The sequence below is a fragment of the Lycorma delicatula genome, chromosome 2 (genome assembly GCF_047948215.1).
Source record: "Lycorma delicatula isolate Av1 chromosome 2, ASM4794821v1, whole genome shotgun sequence".
Classification (NCBI taxonomy): domain Eukaryota; kingdom Metazoa; phylum Arthropoda; class Insecta; order Hemiptera; family Fulgoridae; genus Lycorma; species Lycorma delicatula.
In genome coordinates, this window is record NC_134456.1 from 104160732 (window position 1) to 104179940 (window position 19209).

Below are 19209 nucleotides of genomic sequence, written 5' to 3' on the forward strand. Positions count from 1 at the left end.
ATTCCAGTAAGAATAAGAAATGATGTCTGAGCCATCCTTGTACCACACTCTTAATTCGGTCTTCATTCCTGACCCGGTGCCAGATAAAGATTCTTGATAAGATCAAACAAAAAAATCTGATGGTCAAAGATATCAAATTTGGATACCATTCCATCTAATTTTTGAATAGCTTTGCATGTGTTTTTATCGGTATACGAATGGGCTTTATCAGGCAGAATAATAACCCTTTTTAAGATAGAACTAGTCATTTGTTCCCTCTTTCGGTTTTCACTTTAATTTCCAACATGCGATGATAGAACTTGCTTATAATTACACGTTTTTCCTCCAAAAATTCGTAATAAATTGTGTCTCTACAGACCAAATTATCGTTAGCATCCCTTTACGGGCTAACGTTAGATTTTGAATTTTTTATAACGGGTGAACTTTAGTGTTTCTGTTCTATACTCTGATATTAGGATTTTGGCAAAACAAATTAATCGGAATTTCACCACGAATTATTATGTGATCTAAAAACATTACCTTCTGCCACAAATCATCGTTTAATTTCCATACAAATATGAATATAGGTATCTTTTGGTTTTGAGTTGATTATCTCGAAACCCATCTCCAAAACGTTTACGGTAATTCAACTTCATAGATAACGAAATGGACAATACTTGTACTATAATTTCACCAATTTTCAAAATTTTATGCGTTTGTCCTTGCGAATAAGATCATTAATTCGGGTTTTCAAAGTGTCATTGGAAACTTCCACCAGCTTCTGTTACGATAAAATTCGTGAAACTTGTTCTGACCGATTGAAATTGTTCGATTTACTTACAAAAAATATCAACGGTTTATATATTTTTTACTATACCGTTTTAAGTGAATCTCAGCTAGGTTTAGACCTTCAAAAAATAAAAACCTTACCGCATAACACTGTTCTTCCATGCTACACTTACAAGCGCAGTTGAAGTTTTGAAGTAAAAAAAAAATGTTGTAATAATGAAAATTCTTTTTCAAAAAGCTAACATTTGCTATGTCAGGGATGTCAACTTGAACGATAAATGATTTCAGTTTATTATTTAGATGTTTTTCCGCGCTGATGCTAATTGTCTCTTTAATGATTGAACGATCCACGTAGAAACATCTTTTGGTAAATTGAAATCAACAAATCCCAACAGTGTTGTGAAATAAAATCAACAAAGCTTTTATTTAATATTATTTTCATCCAGAAAACGTTTTTTTGTAATAAGAAGTTTGGTCGAAATATTTATGAACTTTAATTTTCACATTCTTTAAAAAATCATGTGCCAAATAATTAAGGTGCATATTCTATCTGTATGTATTGCAAGCAAAGATTCAGAGTAAATAAAACCGTCTACATTAAAAATCAACGATTCAATATTCATTTAATGGAACATGGATTAAATAACAGTACAATAATTCATGAATTTTTAGATCGCACTTTCAATTAATTAAAAAATTAATTGAGTAAATTAAAGAATTACGTCACGATAAGATGTTATGTTAAGATGGGATACTTAATAGTCTCGTATTGATTAAATACGAGACTATACGAGACTTATATTGATTAATAGTCAGTGTTTGATTAAAAATTAAATATTGTAAATAAACTAGTTAACTGTTATTATTATTAGTTCTATCAAACATTCTATTATTAATTTATTCTACAAAAATGGTATATTACTGCAAACAATAAATAGTATATATTACAATGAAAACGGTAATACGCCTTAAATTAATTTAATTTGTAATACTATACCATATTTAAAAAATAAATTAATTAATCATGAAATACAATAGACTGTATGCAATATTTAAACGAATAATTTAACTCGTATAATAAATGTAAATAAAAATACATGTTACAATTTATACGTTCTACACACTATTGTAATAATGTTAAAAATATTTGTTAAAGATAAATGGGATTTTTCCGGTTATATTTCATATTTTAAAAGAAGGATCTTCGTTAAATTTTTCTGGTAAAATCTCGATGAAATTTAAACCCACACCTTAATAACTTCATTCAGTAAGTTTCATACGGTAGCTGTTCGTTCTTTATTACCGGTTTCAATTTTTTTTTACTTTGTTAGCTTCTTGTACTGCTATCCATCAACTGTATACCGAATTATTTTTAAAATACAAAATATAGCTTCACAATCTTTCATAGCAGCCAATGTTAGCAAACCCTTCCACTAAAACCACGATATATAACAAAAAATATCAAAATAAAGAAAAATGTTTTAAACAAAAGTTGTTATATCTTGTACGAAGTAAACCAAGTTGATTCTTATTTTTATAAATGATAAAGCAACTTTATTTTTAAATGGGAGTAGTGTCATCAATATATTTTTAAAATTTTATTTAGGTTAAATTAGAATTAAGCCCAAATTCCTGGGAAATTCATTTAAAATAAATCAAGGGTTAATAAAAAACTTTAACAGAGAGAACAGAAACTTATTTTTATACAAGTATCCCCAACTATTTTTATTTCATACGTTATAAAAATCCAACTGCATGAATGTATCAAGTTAAATGGAAACGCTAACTAGCGATAACTAATTTAATGATAATTTTAAAACGGTTTTTTTACAATTAGCTTCAACGGATGACAAATTATTGTTTTACATTTTTGGCTTCTAATGTTCTACAACTGGAAGTATCATAACTGTAACAGTGCAGATAAACGTAATAAGTTTCAAGAATTTGATTGCACGGGATCCAGTTCCTCTACTATCTTTGCTTTAATTGAGTCCGGATTATTTGCTTAACTGCAAGTAACTCAGGAATTCTTTAATCGATAGATTGAATTAAGAGTAGTGTTAGCCTGTGACTGAAAAGATAAAGTGCTAGATTATATGTTATTATAACCACGTAGATTAATTATAAAATAACCAAATTCCAAGTAATAAATTACTGTATGTATTTTATTTATATATATATATATATATGTATATATATATATATATATATATATATATATATACAGGGTTATTACAATAAGCTTTCCGATTAAACGATTAAAAACTTCTTTAATAATTCACGTTTAATAATACTCAGATACATAATAGAATGGAAAGGAAAACTTAAAAGGTTTTCTATTAAATTTGGTTCACATCAGATCATATGTGGTCAATGTGAGCTCCTTGTATCACATGACACACATGAAGCCTGTAGTTCAATTCCTTCTATACACGTTGTAACATTGGACGATCCGCTGGTGCAGTGGCATCTGTCATGAGGACACGATGATCCTACTGGATAGGTGGAACGTGGAGGCCAAATCAAAGGTTCACTGTCGTCACGGGCAGCACGCCCAATCCACCTCTCTGATAGTTGCCTATCCAGTTCAAGTCTGTCATGTAAGTGGAAATGGGTGATTTTTTATTGTGTTAAGTATCCTGTTCCAGTTATGGATTTCTGTGGGCTTTGTATGAAAGTCTCTCACACTTTCCTCAGTTGCCTCGCTTACTGGTGGAGACCGGCTGACTTTCGCTTACAGATGTGTTTTACTTTGAAGTCAGAATACCACTTAAGCGGTACATAACTTGACAGTAATTGGTACAGTTACATGACAACAGCTGTACTAATTGTTGAGAATGAGTTTTCTTTTCCATTGATGCTACTTTAACGTAACTGAGTGTTGTTAAAACAGCGTTATTCAAGTTTGTAATCGTTATTCAATTTGTAATAACTCTGTATATATTTATTTTTACATATTAATACAAATTTTCATGGGTTATTAATATGTCCGTTTCTAAACAGAATTTTTTTAATGATGATCTACTCTATTACAAGAACCGCTCAGCCCATCTAACTATTACTTTACCATTGTTTGTATTGAAATTTGACAATAATTGTAGTTGTAAATTTATTCAAATAAATCAATTATTTAGTTACCCGTATGATTCCCACTGATAAAACTCAGAAAACAGACTAGATATTATTTTAGTACTTAATTTATCAAAATTGGAGAAAGTTTTTTTAAGACAATATCTACAACATAAAAAAAAAATTTATTTACCACTCTTTTTAGGTAAGCGTTTGACTTAATTTTTATTTACGAGCGGTATCTAAGGAATATTTAAATTCAGTAATTGAATTTATTTCAGTAAATAATCTCTAACATGTATTTTATTTTTATGTATTATCATGAAATGTTCTATTATAAACTTTTGTTTCAATCGTTTTCTTTATTTCAATCTGTCCATTATCATGAATACATCGATTTAACTATTATTTCTACGACATTACGCATTCACACATAACCTTTTTTTTAACAAAATTTAAAAACGTAAATCTACTTTAACTCGAGATAAAAGTTTAGATTGAAATTTCAACAAATTCTTAAATTTAAATATTTACTTGTAGGGTAGCTCCTCCTCTTTATAAAGAAAAAAATATTTTTGACATTTACTGGCTTACAACAGTATTAAAAAAGAGAAATAGAAAAAAAATCCAGACTTCTTTTGATGAAATTTTAATTTCCCGACAAATATAGCTAGAATAGCAATATTAAAGGGGAAAATATGGTGATCATACAAAAATGAGATATCAAGGATTTTGCAAATATTTACTTTTTAGGATAAAACTAATTCATCTAGATCAAAAAGACGTATGTGTGCAAGTATTTGTGTCACACTGCTTTTGGGCTTATATCTCAAAACTGACTGAACTGATTTTCTTAAAATGTCCTTCAAATATTTCTATATGTGACGTATTAATCATATTCATTTATTTTTAAATTCGTTGAAAAGGATGGGGATAAATCGCGAAAAAACCAATTCCATTTTCTTCAGAGCAAATTTGTTACCTACAATGCATACATGAATAATAAAAAAAAAAAAAATATTTTTTTAAATCAACCTTTACCTCTTAAAATTGAAATACCTATATTTTTGTTCTTTTTCTCTATCTCCCTTCAATTGAAATATTTTTCAATTTTTTTTTTTAAGTTTACACTTCATACATGTAAACTTTAAAGAAATGTATACAATTTTTTTTTTAAATTATAGACCCCAGATCTATAATGTAGAAAAATATTTTATAATGAAAAAGCTCTGTAAGGTATAACTAGTATGGCATAACCAGAAAATCATGCAATACTTTGCCAGATTTTTAATTTGCGTGCTAAGGATGTATTTTAGAGAAAAATGATCTCAACCGATGAAAAGTAATTCAAAAATAATTGTACATATGTAAATTTTAATCTCGTGAGTTTATAAAGGTTTCATATAAACGTAAAAATAAATTAAGTATTTTTTAACATTTTTATTAAGGATTACTTTTGTACAATAAATAAAATTTTGGAAACCAGAATAATAACTTGTAGCAGCTTATTATATTTTATCACCGTAATTTTATTTTATTGTCTTTAAAAGTACAATCACCTCACTTTGTGTTTTATCTAAGCTACTAATAAACTGTGTTGAAAATAAATAATGCACCCTTTACTTATGATTTTACTTAAATAACAAATGGATCAGAGGTTTGTCTGTTATTGGTAAAAAATTAACGCTGTTAGTATATAAAAATGTTAAAGAAAATTTGTTTAAATAAAATTTCAATTTTAACCTCATACGAGCAAATAACAAAGTTCATAAAATCTTTTATGTTATTGTATTATTGAAAGGGAAGGGCATCAGCATAAAATGACAGAATATGTTTATGAACATGTGTTGTAAATCAGTCAGAGATTTTTATAGTTTAGAGGGAAACGGAATACATAACAACAGACTTATACACAGATCTATAAATACATATTTATATGTATGATAAATGTTATCCTATAACCACTAATTTGTCAACAAAACTAAAAACGTAAGAAAATGCGAAAACCAGTGGAAAAATATAAGGTTTTTTTTTTATTAAATTTTTTTATAAAATCTTACTGTATTTGTCAACAAACACCATGATAAATTTATGCTTTCACTATTTTTTCTTTGAAAAAGTTACGTTTTATACATTTCATTTATAGATTATCCAATTGCATAATTAATTTTCCAATTAATAATCACAACCGGTGCATTGTTTTATAAAAATAACCACACTATGGTAGATAAAAATTTAACTACTTTAATACGAAAAACAAAACTATTGGTTTACAAAACACAACTAAACATTCTCAAAAACTAGTTCATATAATTCTGATAAAATATTATAATTTATTATAGAAAATAATATAATTTATACGTAGTCCACAAAATTTCTAGTAGTTCTGGTAATTGTTAATAGTTTATGAAATGTAAACCTCGCTCGTTTTTTAAAAGAAAAATTAACAGATCAAGCTCTCAGTGCAACTGAAATAAACGGAAAACTAAAATAAATATCAAAAAAGGATTTATCAATGGTAATTGGTAGTGAAAGTTTAACCACTTTTAAATAATATAATTGTATTACTAAAACCATAATCATAGTTTCCAAGGAAAGTGGATATCATGGATAACTGTTGAAATAAATCCCAGTGTTTCTTTTTTTCAAATTACTTCGTAAATAAAGTATCTGTGATGAAAATAAAAATAACAGTTTATCAAAAATAATGAAAGATTAAGTGCTTAATATTGTACTACCAAATATATTATATTATGCTGTAGAAGGAAAATGTTTTTATAAATAATGTTCTTAAAGACCGAGTAAAACGTAAAACTGAAGCTTTAATGCGTAGCACTGAGAAACAGGAAAAATATTGGTCAATGTTACATCAAGTCAATTGTGAAGGGAGACAGTTGGAGACACTAGGTAACGTTAGATCAGGATGGAATCTTTCTCTGCATCATACTTCACCATCAGAAAATACGTATTTTGTTTATACAAGATAGTTGTCGTCAAATAATCGGAAAAGTTTGTAAAACATTGTTACACGTAAGCATTCTACTTAATAGCAAGTTAATAAAAAATTTTTATAAATATTGACAAACGGGTTTGAACGTGTAAGGAAAAAAACTAAAAACCATTATTTCGCTCGTACATTTTTATCTTTCTCAGAAGTGAATAATACTGTAACAAGACCGGTGTAACGGATTCCTACCAATTATTATAAAAGTAATAGAAAATGTAATAATTGGAAGAATCCAGGGACAAAAAAGAGAACCCTTTTTGTAAAGAATAGATTCGTTTTACAATCGTATTTTGTTATACTGCCCGCTAACACACAATGTACACCTGTTGTACGATAAGAAGAGGAGAAGAGACCAGGCCTGGAATTCATGGGAATAAAGCCTCGGTCTACTCTTCTCACGCTAAATCTTGGGTCCGGTTCTACAGGTAAAGAGGCTAGCAGTATAAATAGCCCAGTAAGACCAGCTAAAAATCAGTTCGGCGGAAAGTTCTATTAGAACCAGTCTGTAAGGAGTTACGGCGTCGGTCCCGCAAGGGCAGTTATGCGAAGATTTCAGCGAAGAGAAACTGCGAGTTGTGTGGGTTCGATGGAGTTCTGCGAACCAGTCCAGCGATACGTTGCGACGACGGTCCAGCTAGGAGAGTCACAGGTGTGTCTGCGAGACAAGTATGCAAGACGTCAAACCAGCGAGGAGAGTATCAAGTTCGATATAACTAAAGTGACGCCACGAGTAAATTCAAGTAAACAAGAAATACTATAGATGGGTTACAGTAAAACTATAAGTGTATAAGTGAAAGAAATAATGCAATAGACTTCATTCATAAACTGTTAGGGTAGACAACAAAAAGGGGATTTGAAAGTGAATTTTATAAAATTGTTTATTAATATAAGACTAGTGGTAAATAAGGGTTAAAACTAGCGGTATCTTTTGTTAATGAGTCTGAAAACTAATTTTCTGCTTATATACCTGGGACAAATTCCGAACGATTATTTATTTTGAACTCTGTCTTATGTGTAATCTGTATTTATTACTTACTATTGACATTTCTATCACTATTTGAGGTAATATTTTGATTGTTATCCTTTGTTGATTACGTAATGTATTTTTCTCTGTTTTTATGTCATGCTTATTGTTTTGATTATGTTATGTTTTTTGTGAAGAAATTATAGTTTGCTACTATTATACTGACTATTATTGTGGTTGTAATTACTACATTAATATTTGTGTTTATTTACAGTTTTATTATTGTCACTTTATTGTAATTATTATTATTGTATTTATCACCATTGTTATTATTATTAATTTGACTAGTTGTAATTTTGAACTTTTTAAACCAATAAACTGTAATAATATAAACATTCTAAATCGTCAACAACCTCTCAATATCCTGATCGAGTCGTGCGGAACCACACGACAATGCTGTTAATTAGTTTTCAACAGCGAGTTATACCGCACTGGTTATGGAATCACTTACAACTAGATGGATATACGAGGTGCTAAAGACATCACATATAAAAAATACGAGGTAAAAAAGAATATACACTAATTCAAGTTTAAATGAAAGCAATGTTTTGACAATGAGGTAAGCAATGAGTAGTAAACCATTATAATCCTCAAAACATCAGAGATTGGAAGAAATAAATTATATAGTAGTATATGAATAAGTCATCGGATGATTATATCCACTAAATTGTATTTCTCTACAGTCCGTTATATACGATTCTTTTTTCTTCTTTTGCAGCCAAACCTTAGAGATCCTGGTAGCAATCATTTCCTGTTAGACCAACCATAACTTTACTCATTTCCGTTCTCTTTTTTGTACCTTTTGTCTGAGCCTACTAACACTGAATTAATCAACGGTTTGCTTACCACGAAATCGTCAAGCCATTTGCATTTTTCTGTCATAATCTTATTCATGTTTTATTCGGTCTGTTAAAATTTTTTCTTTACAATTTTTTTTTTTTTTTGTTTTTTTTTGGATTCCTTAGGTGTCAAAAGTCTAGTTACTGGAGGTTAAACAGGAAAAAGAAAGGAAAGGTGTCAAAAGTCAAGATTCGGTGAAAGTCGCATATGTCCAAATTGGACCGATTACAATACTTTCCCTTCTAGAGCTATAGCTCTATCTAGACGGGAAAGTAAAAAAAAACTTCTCACCTTCTAAACTCATATAACTTATTTTTCTTCTTCCAATGTTAATCCTTTTATTCTCATCTGGAGCATTATTTTTCTTTTCTTTTTATTATATTTTTACGTGTTTGTCTAGAAGCTATAGTAATCTGCAGCATCTTTACTGTCGATTTATATATATATATATATATATATATATATATATATATATATATATATATATATATATTAAAAATACTAAATTCACTATTTTTAATCAATAAATAAAATTAATTAATTATTTAACGATAATAATATTTATATATAAATAAATGAAATTCAACGTTACCAACCATTCATCCGCGCTCACTTTTCTAGCACTTTCGGTCATTTGTCCATTCTCAGAAAAGTTATTCTTCATTTCAGAATATTAAAATTAGATTATGTAGAACGTAAATTTGTAAAATGTTAAATCACAACAATTGGTCGTCATGATATAAAATTAAGTCATGTCTGTTACGTAAGAAGGTCGCAATTGTTATGATAATAATAAAATTTTTTATGTATATATTGTATTTCCACTATCTTAAAACGCCTTATAAATTTATACATAATGCAATATGAATATAATCATCAATACTGGATTATTTTTTCCCTAAGATATTACATATTTTGTTAGCGATGTAAATATATCATCAATATGAAAATATAAAACATCGCATCATAGTTCAAGCGATAATAACGAAAATATAAAAATTTCTTATATTTAATCAACAAACAATTAACCACATATTTTATAATCATAATCTTGATTAATGACATGAACAACTAACCAACAAGGTTATAAAACATGCAATATTAAATAGTTCAATAATATTAAATAGTTGAATTACATTAGATTCCGTGACTGTACTTAGTAACATTCAATATCATTATTTATTAATTTATTTTTTATTCATCATTTATACACTGTAATTTAAACAAAACTATGAAATTTAGTTTACTTATTGTTATCAGAAAATAATTTTAATAAGCAATATGTTACAAATATATATATCCTTTTGAAGTAATACTAAAAAATGACCGAAATATCAATGGATTTTAGAAAGTGAAATAAAAACAAACGGAATAAATAATTTTTAGAGTTAATTATAAAAGATTAACTACGGTGTGTACTTATTTTTTGTAATACAAAAATATCAATGTACAGCATTGTAAGCGTAGATAATAATTCATATAATACAACTAGACGATTGTTGAAATAACGATTGTTGAAAATTTTAGATTATTCATAGATTTATAAATTATTATAAATAAAATTAACTAACCATAAACCAACATGTAATATCTAATTAAGCTGAAGTACATAATTAGCATCAAACTAACAAAGAACTGATTTCATATAAATTTAAATTTAAATATTAAATCGAGTATTCTCTTATTTGAGATGAAAAATAGTAATTATTTATTAACAAAACTAACAACAAAATATTAACAAAACAAAAACATAAACATAAATTTTTAACAACAGAAAGGGTCTATAAAGTTATAATTTAATATAATAAAAGTCTAGTAATACTATATTAAAAGTACATGATGATAAAACCTAAAGTAATTTTTACGTATAAATGTACTAATCTGAATATAATTATGATAAATATATATATATATATATTAATATTACATACAATTTTTATATACCTACTTTGATTCATGAGAGGTATTTATTTAACTGAAGATGGATTTAATGTCGCAATATTTGATTTTAGATTATGAATGTTCTGTTTATCAATTTTAAAGGTACGTTTTTTTAATTTTTTTATTTTTTAGATACAAGTTTTTTAACTGCTCAGATTTATACTTCTTCATTTATATTAATTGAAATATATTATACAATGTAGTTTTTTTATTTTTTTTTTTACAAATTTTACTCATTACCAACGTCATTTTACTTTTTTTCTGAAAGTATATTTTTACGTTTTAAAAAATTTTAGGAAATATTTGGTTTGAGATAGTGAATATCAATGAAGTCCTACGCAAGAACTACCGCGTGAAAATAAACAGGAACAAACAAAAGTAATGCAATATAGTAGAAATAATGTAGATGAATCACTGAATATAAAAATAGGAAGTGAAAAAATAATGGAGGTACAAAAATGTTATTTGATAAATAGAATTACTAAAGATGGACGAAGCAGGAGTGATTATAATTCCAAATAGCACAGGAAAAACGAGCTTTTTGTTAGAAATATAATTTTCTTACATCAAAAATTAATTTAAACGTCAGGAAAACATTTTTGAAAGTATATCTTTGGAGCGCAGCTTTAAATGGAAGTGAAATTTGGACGATCTGAGAAGAATAGATTAGAAGCTTTTGAAATGTGTTGCTATAGGAGAATGTTAAAAATGAGATAGGTGGATAAAGTGACAAATGAGGAGCTGTTGAGACAAATTGATGAAGAAAGAAGCATTTGAAAAATATAGTTAAAAGAAGAGGCAGACTTATAGACCACATATTAAGGACCCTAAAATAGTCGCTTTGATACTGAAGGAACAGGTAGATGGAAAAATTGTGGAAGCAGGCAAAGTTTGGAATATGTAAAACAAATTTTTAGGGATATAGGTTGTAGGGGTATTCCGAAATTAAACGACTGGCACTAGCTAGCGAATCTTTGAGAGCTGCATCAAACCAGTCAAGCGACTGAAGGCAAAAAGAATGTATTCGTCTCCTTTGAACGATTGTAACTGTGTCTTTCAGAGGTATTAACTCAGAAAACAAATATTTCTCGTTGAATTCGTCTTCCGTGAGCACAGTGAGTACTCGCAAGCAGTGAAATACCTGTTTACCTATAATATTTACAGGCACACCGGTTTCTAATCAACATAGCATAAGACAGCTAGTCGAGAAATTTACGGAGATGGGATCGGTAAAGGACTATAAACGAAGTGGTGGACCATTATTACTACTCGATCAAGAAAAAGTGTCAGATACATCGCTTCTATGTAACGGAAGACCACAGAAGAGATGGTCCAAAAAAAATTGGTGTGCACGAACATTAATGTTGCAACTGCACACGAGGCAGTTCGTAGAAGATCTTCTTCCATAAAAAGTGAAATCGGTTCAACAAGTATCCGTCACAGATTGTAGAAAACGAACTTAATACTGTGATTGTTTTCAACATTCCCTGACGAATTATCCTGTCGATATTTTTGACTATATTTTTTACACCGATGAGGTACGGTTCCATTAATCAGGGAATATCAGGCGCAGAACTCACGTTTATATTCAGCCAACAACCCAGATGCCATAGGTGAAATTCCTTACACGATCAGAAGATTTTGGTGTAGACTGGAGTATCCTGGAGAAGAATAATCGGACCAACATTCTTCGCAAAAACAATAAATTCACTTCGTCATTGTGAAATCATTCACCAGCTCATGGAGGAGCTAACCAAGAACGAAATTAATAGTGCTGGGATTCAACACGACGACGAGATCGCACATAGAACAAGGCAAATTATGAAGTTATTGCAAGAAATTTTCAGAAATCGAATCGTTCCTAAGGGCTTGTAGCCACTTCGTCCTCTGGACCTAAGCCCCGCGGATTTTTACTTCTGGGGTTATGCAAAAAGTAATGTTTATCGAGGAAACTTCCTCAGCCCTCATGAACTTCAAACGTCTATCTGTGATTTTAATAGGAACATTCCTTACGAAAAAGAGTCTTCAAGAATAAGAAGAAACGCGTGCAGATATGTCCGGCTGTTCATGGGGACCATTTTTCACAACTACTCTCGATATTACATATTTCTGTACTACTGCATGACTGATGTATAGATATTTTTCGTAAACACTATTTATTCTAATACTATATGTAGATAGTAATGAATAGAAAATAAAAATTCATAGTAAACATACTATTTTTCGTTCTTATGTAGTCAATTATTTGTGCTATTAGTGGTGTTTTTTTTTAAAATTATTTTTATGAATAAAAAGCATAAAATAAATTTACTGTAAATAGTAAAAAGAAAATTAAATAAAATAAACCAGAAAATACAACAGTATTATATTAATGAAATATCAAACTTCTTTTAATTAATAATATTTATAAAAAACAAATATCAAAACACAATAACAAAATAACTAACTTGCAAACAATAGATAATAAGTCACAAAAGAGTGAAAAAATTTATATAAAGTATTTATATATAAATAATATCATTAAAAATATTACTAAAAACTTCAATAAAGGAATATTTAGACCAGCATATAAACATAACACAGCATTCTACATAACAAAATATTAAAAAAACAATAATAATGATAATGAAATAAACTATCTGTGTGGGATTTAGAATTTTAAAAATTTAATGTAATAATTGTGCTGCTATTTGTATCGGAAAAACAAATTCTTTAAAAATAGATTTCTTGAACATTATAGAAATTACAAAAGTAATAAATTAGGTTTATCTAATATGAAAGACCATTTAATAAGCAATAACGGAATTATTTCAATCATGAAATGAAAGTAAACAGCTTTTGTATTGGTTAACAATCGCTAAGTATTTAAATATTAATTATATTGAAAAGGAGTGTCATGGAAAAATAAAACGAAATTGTGAAACCTGTATGAATAGTATTTTTAGATAATAGGCCTAATTTTACTAAGTAAAACTGAGTGCTGTAGATCTTTAGGAAATATATAAAAATAGAAGCTTGAAATTCAGCATGTATAATAATTTTCATGTTTTATAAAATAAATCTCAGTTCTTCCATTTGAACTACCAGTAAAATGGTAAAACCGGTTTTAAGGTTAATTTATATACTTTACTTACTCTTATTTTATATACTTTATATACTCTTACTTTATAATGATTAGTATTTTTTTTTTTTTTTTTTATTTCGCCTTCAAAACACAAATATATTATTAGGATTGAAATCCTGAAAATAAATAAATACAAATTATTAATGATTCCAGATTGAGCAGAGCGTTAAATATTTATAAATTTTCTTGCTGGCGAGTTATAGGTTATAACCTATTTTAAGATTTCTCTTAGGGAAACCGACCTGACAAACTGAAATCAAATTTTTAAATAAAGGAAAGTCAAGAAAATTGAAAGTATATATAGGAAATTACAATTATATGATTTTCAAATAGATAAAACAGCGTAAATGAAGGTCAAACTTAAACACAATTAAAGTTGTGCGATAAGCGTAAAGGTATAACTATGACATGGAACGAGTTAGGAACTAATTATTTGTCGTAAAATAACTGAGTAACGTTTATGAAGTTAATTTTGTAACATTCTAAACTCTACAGTCACAAACAGCAGATATGTGTTAGAAGAAAGCTATTTGTCTGGTCTTATTTTTATTATGTTGAAGAGAAAATACATATTTTTATCACGGACGCAAAAAACAATAGCAACGTTCTATGAAAACCTTTCACAAAAGATTTCCCTTTGTACCATTTGTTAAGAGAAACTGAAAAAAGTTGATTGGTTTTCTAGATCATATCTTAAAAGAACTGGAATAATTAAAAAAAAGGAAGTAAAATATATTACAGAAAAAATTAAATATAAATAACCAAATCGTTTGACAGCCATTCAGAAATTCTGTTCTTAGACAAAATTTCCGACGGATTGACCGTACAAATTATGTATTAATTAGTAGGCTTAGAATGTTCTCTTGAGATCAAAAGGTCAAATAAGTAAATATGTTAAGGTAAAGCCTTTCTAATATTATTAAAATTAGTTACCAGTAGTTTAAGTATTCTTTAATAATAAAATTAATAAAAAAATTATGTACACTGAAAATTATTTAATATGCGAGGCATGAGGTAACTTACCATACTGTTTGTTTTAATTACAACAATGTTAATAAAAATATTTTCTTTGTCCGGATGTCTAAAAATATTCCTTCCACCAATATCCAATTGAAATAACAAAATATAAAATTATATTAATGAACTAGATTTCATATATAACAATAAAAATTGCATTAATTGTGTTAATAATTGCGTAAACTACACACCTAGTAGCTAACTTTTTACATCAAAATCATCCACATAATTTATCATAGATAATAACATTATTACGAATTATTGGTTTCTATTTTTTTGATTTCTTCTATCTAATCTTACAGCGGTTAGGAATTTTTAAAGGTAGTAAAAGAACCAAATTGTATAAAAATGTTATGTACACTTTTTTGTTGATAACAAATTAACACTCATAGAAGAAGTCAACCTGAGTTTGTTCAAGAATACAAATTTACCGGTACAGTTACATTATATTGATAAGTCACTAATGACTTTATTTGTTGATGCGAAATATATATACAAATATTATATAAAATGAATAATTCTTAAATGAAACACTTATAGTTGAAGTATTTAAAAAAGATCAAATATTATTTAATGAATTTTATGAAATATGCACAAAAATAAGTAGCTTATTTTGGTGGAAAATTAGGGAAGAAAAAAGGGGAAAATATTATAGAAGTACGACGAGTTCTCTATGTATTATGAATACGTCTATAAGAAAATGTTTTTTTTTCAAAAATTTCTCTTTGAACTCTCAAAGAACAGAAAATTATCCCTAGAAAGCTTTTTTGCCTTTGATCTGTTCTATTCGCCTGACAAATGTATGTACTCAATATTGATCATACGCATTTTTCTTTTTTTATTTATTATACTCTAATCATAATAAAAAGTTATAAAAGCAATATTGTAAAATATTTAATTCAGTTCACATTTCTGCATTCATGTGGGTATGAGTGAGCGTGTGTACAATTTATCAATACTTTATAAAGTTAACTTGTTTTTTTCACAATTAAATAACGCTATCATCAATAATTGCTGAAGTCTTGGATTTAGTGAAAAGAAAAATTTGAGTAAGAAGCAAGTTCACTTACTAAAATGCTGGATTGCAAAATCTCTTTGAATTCACCCATACAGTAAATTTAAAATAAAAAGGTTAAAAGTCAGCAATGTACGTACGAATAACATCCTAAATATAGATTTATAAGCTACAGTACATTATTATCAGAATAATTTCCATTTTAGTCATAAAAGAGTACATAAATGAAAAAATATTTAAATTATAATATATATTACTACTAAATTAAAAGTAATTTAATGGAAAATTATCAACATTTTTATTTTATATTAAAAAATAATGTAATTATTAAAATATATATATTACTAAAAACAAAAATCCTTATTTACAGTAAAGTTAATAAATAAAAATTTATCACTTAAAGAACAGTTGTTTCACTTAAAAAGCCGGGCAGTGAAATACATGAACTTTCCCGGTTAAGCCGGTCAAGTTAGGCAGTTCATTTTTGAAAAACCTTTTATTTTTATACAATCAACTTTAAGTTCTATTTCTATCTTTATGATAACATAATTTATTGAAAAACAATAAAACAATTTAAAAAAAACAATAAAATTATGATTTTTTTTTTTTTACATTTCTCTGTAAAAATATCTAGTTCTGCTTTCTAACTAAATTAAAATCGAATTTTTAAAAAGTTTTTTCGGTTTTTTGTTTTTTTTAAATTGTCAGCTCCTCCTCTGATGAGGGGTATTAATTTACTTTAGTGACTTAATGGGCGACAAAATACGTTTTTAGCATTAAAAATTTTAAACTGCAAAAATTTTTTTTTTCATTCTGGCGGCTCCAATACTCAACTGGAAGCATTCGGATATAAATGATTCTTAGAAATATAATCCCTAAGTAATGATAAGTTTAAAAAAAGAACGTTTTTAAAATTTTTGAATATGTACAAATATAAAGACAATTTTGTACAATTTTAAAGAAAAAGGTTATAATTTTCTTGACATGGGGTGAAAATATGGCAAATTTTTTATTTTTGTAAAACTACGGTATCAAAAATTAACATTTATACATTTTAAATGAAACGGGCAGCTTACGAAATGTATTTAAATATAAAATATTTAAAAAAATTTTTAATTAAAAAAATAATGTTGTTACCATACACCATTGGAGTTTGATGGGCAAAAAATTTATAGTGGTTTATCAATTAGGAAAATATAATTCAAAAACCTCCCGTTAGCTCATTTACTGAAGCAAGATATAGCTAAAAAAAAATAAAATATATAAAGTAATTTTTCAGGGAGGAGGTTATTATTAAATATTTTTTTTTTTTTTTTTGTAATTTGTCATCTTGATAAAAAACCTTTAATTTTGTAAAAAATGTTTTTTTCTAAAGTATCCCAGTGATGCTTTGAAATTATATTTCAACCAAAACCACCTTTACGCCTTTTTCCAATTTTTGCAAAATTTAATACATTATTTCTCCCTGAAAGTAATGCCTGCTAAGTTTGAAATAAATCAGTCAATTGGGTCTGTAGTTATAAGACCAAATACAGGTCAATATACATACATACGTACGTACGCACAAAAAGAAATGCCCGACAAAAATAATTTTTTTTGATTTGGGAGCATTGAATAAAAACGTTTTTGCAGATTATTTACAATTTATTTAAATCTTTATTTTAATTTTCTTTTAATATCTCCTTAAGGCACAAAACTTATAGAAGACCAATATATTTTTAATTTTTTTTAACGATTTATATACTTTCCCATTATAGCTATAGGTGCTGTAGCAGCATGTATCTCTATATCCGGGAAAGTAAATATCTGGAATAAGGTTTTGCTACTTTTTTCATAAACAAGGATTGGGAGTTAATGTTTTATTTTGTTTCCCCCTTTAAAAAAAAGATAAGTAATTGAAGATATTAAAGTAAAAAAATTATTGAAAACTTTTATGAAGGAATTTTTATTTTAATTTCCTATCCAGATATTTATTTTATCTAAATTATATAGGTATAATGAAACGAACCTGTTTCATATTCAGAGAGATAAAAACAATATTATTTATTAAAACACCAAGAAATTAAATGATTTTTGTTAATAATACATTTTTTAAACACTATATTTCGAGGATAATAATAATCGAATTGTTTAAAAATAGATTTTCAAAAACAGTATTCATTTATTTAAAAATTTAATTAACATTTTTTCATGCATATTCTTTAATTGATATTTTCTGCGACATCAGTTCCACATCAGAAAATGGAATTCTCTGGTTGTTAAAAATTCCTAATTGTGTGCTGGCAGATGCTAACCAATGTGTTAATAAAAATTTCAAATTTTAACAAAAATGTCATATTTCAAGATACTTTATAATGAGAAATTTCTATTAATATCTACATATGTATGTATATATTTATACACACGCGCGCGCGCTCACTCTCTCTATCTTTCTCTCTTTTCTCGAGAGAGAGAGAAATATTCTATACATAATTATAGAAAGAGAGAAAGTTAATAAATACTTTATAATAAACAATAATCTAATTATGTTGATTAAATTAAAATTAAATATATATTATAAAAACTATATATTATAAAAATTTTAATTAACAAACTAAAATTTTTGATTTTAATACTGATGATTACTGAATTAGGAAAAAGAGAAATTTATTTAAAACTATTCATAAATTAAACGTAAAGTAATATTTACGTGTGATGCAATACATTATTGTATTGTGTAAACAGTACAATAATTCTTTTTATTTTAGTGATTATCTCTAAAATGTTAAAACTTAATGTTTATTAATTTATTATAATAAAATAAAAACAGTTCTTAAGATATAGGAATCTCTGCGAAAGGGTTTAATGATGACATAAAAAAGGAAAAGGAGTACAAGATAAAACTTATATATATAAAAGCTCAAAGTATTTAGTTTTCATTGATTATCTTATCCTTTTCATGGAAATAATATCCTACAAACTAGGACGAAACTATTGAACGGTAAACACATACAAAACAATTCGCAAAAGATATTAACTTATTATTCATTTTAATTAATGTTACTTTTTGTAGATTAATATATATTTTTATTTGTAGTATACTTCGTACATATCTTATGAATACAAATCTAAGTTAAAATATCATTTGACATCATTTTAATGCAGAAAATTATTTAGAGTACCAGTGATTAAAAATTAATGATCAAATTAAATTTGTTATTTTTAGGTTAAAATGTAAATAAAAATGACTAAATCTTAATTTTTTTACATCGGTTATTTATAGCAGCATCAACAATAATAGTAATTAGCGACTTAAAATAAAGTGATCATAAATACATAGACATTTATGTGATCATAAATACCAAACACTGAATATGAAACTGGAACATGAATAACAAATATTGGAACATCACCACTAGACTATT